The 3,545-nt window shown below is 44.3% G+C and overlaps 1 non-coding gene across 1 annotated transcript; it reads right to left on the bottom strand.

The window, feature by feature from the left end:
• Nucleotides 1–2,041: 2,041 nt before the first annotated feature.
• LOC116547328 lies at nucleotides 2,042–2,103 on the bottom strand. The gene has a single exon (XR_004267032.1). It is a non-coding gene; the product is annotated as a U7 small nuclear RNA (small nuclear RNA).
• Between the last annotated feature and the right edge of the window lie 1,442 nt (nucleotides 2,104–3,545).

The raw sequence follows: 3,545 nt of genomic DNA, 5'->3' as shown, positions 1-3,545 counted from the left end.
AGGTGTTACATGTAGCAGTAGAAGCTGGCGGTGAGGACTGAGCTTGAGTCAGATTGCCTGCTTTGAATCCTTGTGCTGCCATTTATTACTTGTGTGTCCTTAGGCAAGAGACTCCCTTCTCCATCCTTCAGTTTCATTTGTAAAATGAAGATACCATCTCCTAGGATTTCTGTGAGGATTAAATGATTCAGTACACATAAAGTGCTTAGAAGAGTTTTCTGGCACAAAGTGAACATTCAGGAAATGTTAGTTATCATTTGGAAGGTGTTTGACACACAGCAATGATCAATAAACGGGATCTATTCTTCTTGGTAGCACTGCTGGTCTAGAGCGGGATTCTGGGTTCTGAGCTCTTCGTCTCAACCTCTACTCCATCCCATCCTGATTTAGAATTAAGGACTGGAAATGTCTCTAGCCATTTATGGTCACAGGTAATGGAGGTTCAAAGTGTATCTCATAGAGTGATAAGAGAAGTAGGAGTCTACACTCTGAGCCAGATCCCAAGAGTCTATTGAGCAGGGTCCAAAAGGGGCGAGGCCCAAAAGGAAAGCAGCTGACTGGCAAAGAGCTGTGGGAACTCTGCTACACAAGTGGTTCTCTCAAGAGAGGCAGGGGGGGCCGGGCGCGGTGGCTCAAGCCTGTAATCCCAGCACTTTGGGAGGCCGAGGCGGGTGGATCACGAGGTCAAGAGATCAAGACCATCCTGGTCAACATGGTGAAACCCCGTCTCTACTAAAAATACAAAAAATTAGCTGGGCATGGTGGCACGTGCCTGTAATCCCAGCTACTCAGGAGGCTGAGGCAGGAGAATTGCCTGAACCCGGGAGGCGGAGGTTGCGGTGAGCCGAGATCGTGCCATTGCACTCCAGCCTGGGTAACAAGAGCGAAACTCTGTCTCAAAAAAAAAAAAAAAAAAGAGAGGCAGGGGGTGGTGGGGAGGGCTCAGTGAGCAGAACCGTTAGCTGGGGGCTCTGCCACATAAGCTTGTTGGATCTAGGTGGGAGGGTGTTGCAAAATATCCTAAATCTAACCCTAACCTATTCCAAGCACTAGATTCTTGGATCTGAATCCAGTACAACACAGAGTACATCTTGGATACTGGATGTACACTGGGATTTATTGATTGTGTATCATTTCTTAGGTTTACTTTTCGTTAACTCAGAAGTCACTCCTCCCTCTCCCTCATTCTCCCTGTCCAACCCGTTAGCAAGTCCTGTGGACTTTTCAAAGTATCTCTCTAATCCACCTGCTTCTCTCTGTTTCAATACTACCTCTCTAGCCCCATAAATATTTTTGTGTTTCTCCTTTTGCCCCAGTACAACCCATTCTCCATTCAGCAGCCAGTGTGAACTTTTCAAAAATAATTTTTAACGACTTTATTGAGATTAAATCACATATCACAAAATCACCCATTTAAAATGTGCGATTCAATGGTATTTGCTTTATACACAGGGGTGTATAATAGTCACAACAAATCAATTTTAGAACATTTTCATCACTCCGAAAAGATATTCTATGCCCATTAGCAGTCGCTTCCCATATGCTGCCATCCCCCAATTCCCCACAAGCCCTAGGCAACCACTAATAAGCTTTGTCAGCCAGGCATGGTGGCTCACGCCTGTAATCCCAGCACTTTGGGAGGCCAAGTTGGGCGGATCACATGAGGTCAGGAGTTCGAGATCAACTTGGCCAACATGGTGAAAATCCGTCTCTACTAAAAACACAAAAATTAGCCAGGCATGGTGGCACCTGCCTGTAATCCCAGCTACTCAGGAGGCTGAGGCAGGAGAATCGCTTGAACCCAGGAGGCGGAAGTTAAAATAAAATAAACTTTGTCTGTTATGGATTGCCTTTTCTGGATATTTCATATAATTGAACTCATACAGTATATATCTTTTATGACTGGTTTCTTTAACTTAGCATAACATTTTCATGGTCAATCTATGTTGTAGTATATATTGCCACTTCTTTTTTTTTAATACCAAATATCTGTTAGTAGTAATCACTATATTGCTACTTCTTATTTTTAAATTTTTTTAAAACGGGTTTTCCAATGAAGACCAGAAAACCTGCCAGACAGATTCTAAAAGAGCTGTAACACTAATATTTATTTTTAGGTTGCCAAATAATATTCCTATATATGGATATATCACATTTTATTTATCCATTCATCAGTTGATGCATGTTTGATGTCCTTCTACTTTTTTGGCTATTATGACTAATGCTGCTATGAACATTTGTGTGTAAGTTTTTGTGTGGATGTATATTTTTGTTTTTCTTGGGTAGAATTAATGGATCATTTGGTAACTCTATGTCTAACTTTGTCTGTTTTTAAGACAGGGTCTTGCTCTGTTGCCCAGGCTGGTGTGCAGTGGTGCAAGCTTGGCTCACTGCAACCTCCACCTACCGGGTTCAAGTGATTCTCCTGCCTCGGCCTCCTGAGTAGCAGGCACTACAGGCGCGTGCCACCACACCTGGCTAATTTTTGTATTTTAGTAGAGATGGGGTTTCACCATGTTGGCTAGGATGGTCTCGAACTCCTGACTTCAAGTGATCTTCCTGCCTTGACCTCCCAAAGTGCTGGTATTACAGGCGTGAGCCACTGCACCTGGCCCTTTTTAGGTTTTTATTTGTTTGTTTGTTTGTTTGAGATGGAGTTTCGCTCTTGTTGCCCAAGCTGGAGTGCAATGGCCCAATCTTGGCTTACTGCAATGTACGCCTCCTGGATTCAAGCGATTCTCCTGCCTCAGCCTACCAAGTAGCTGGGATTACAGGCATGCGCCACCACGCCCAGCTAATTTTTTGTATTTTTAGTAGAAATGGGGTTTCACCATGTTGGCCAGGCTGTTCTGAAACTCCTGACCTCAAGTGATCCACCCGCTTCGGCCTCCCAAAGTGCTGGGATTACAAGCATGAGCCACCGCGCCCAGCTGCCATTTTTTTTTTTTTTTTTTTAGAGATAGGGTCCCATAGTGTTAACCAGGCTGGTTTCCAGCTCCAGGGCTCAAGTGATCCTCTCATCTCAGCCTCACAAAGTGCTGGGATTATAGGCGTGTGCCACAGTGCCCAGCCTGTATGTATAACTTTTTGAGGGGCTGGCAAACTTTTTTCCAAAGTGCCTGCACCATTTTATTTTCCCGTCAGTGGCGTATTAGGGTTCCTATATCTTCACATCCTCATCACCACTTGTTATCATCTATTTTTTTTTTTTTTTTTGAGATGGAGTCTTGCTGTGTCACCCAGGCTGGAGCGCAGTGGCAACCTCCACCTCCCAGTTACAAGTGATTCTTTTGTCTCAGCCACCCAGCAACTGGGATTACAGGTGGGTGACTTCATGCCTGGCTAATTTTTATATTGTTAGTAGAGATGGGGTTTCACTATATTGGCCAGGCTGGTCTTGAGCTCCTGACCTCATGATCCACCTGCCTCAGCCTCCTAAAGTGCTGAGATTACAGGCCTGAGCTACGGCATGCGGCCTTTTTTTTTTTTTTTTTTTTTTTTTTGAGTATCTTTGTTTTTGGATAGAGTCTCCCTCTGTGACCGAG

The sequence above is a fragment of the Sapajus apella genome, unplaced genomic scaffold (genome assembly GCF_009761245.1).
Source record: "Sapajus apella isolate SASKATOON/1434 unplaced genomic scaffold, GSC_monkey_1.0 scaffold2696, whole genome shotgun sequence".
Classification (NCBI taxonomy): domain Eukaryota; kingdom Metazoa; phylum Chordata; class Mammalia; order Primates; family Cebidae; genus Sapajus; species Sapajus apella.
The sequence above is the reverse complement of the archived record's forward strand: the minus strand, read 5'-3'. Positions and strand labels throughout refer to the sequence as shown.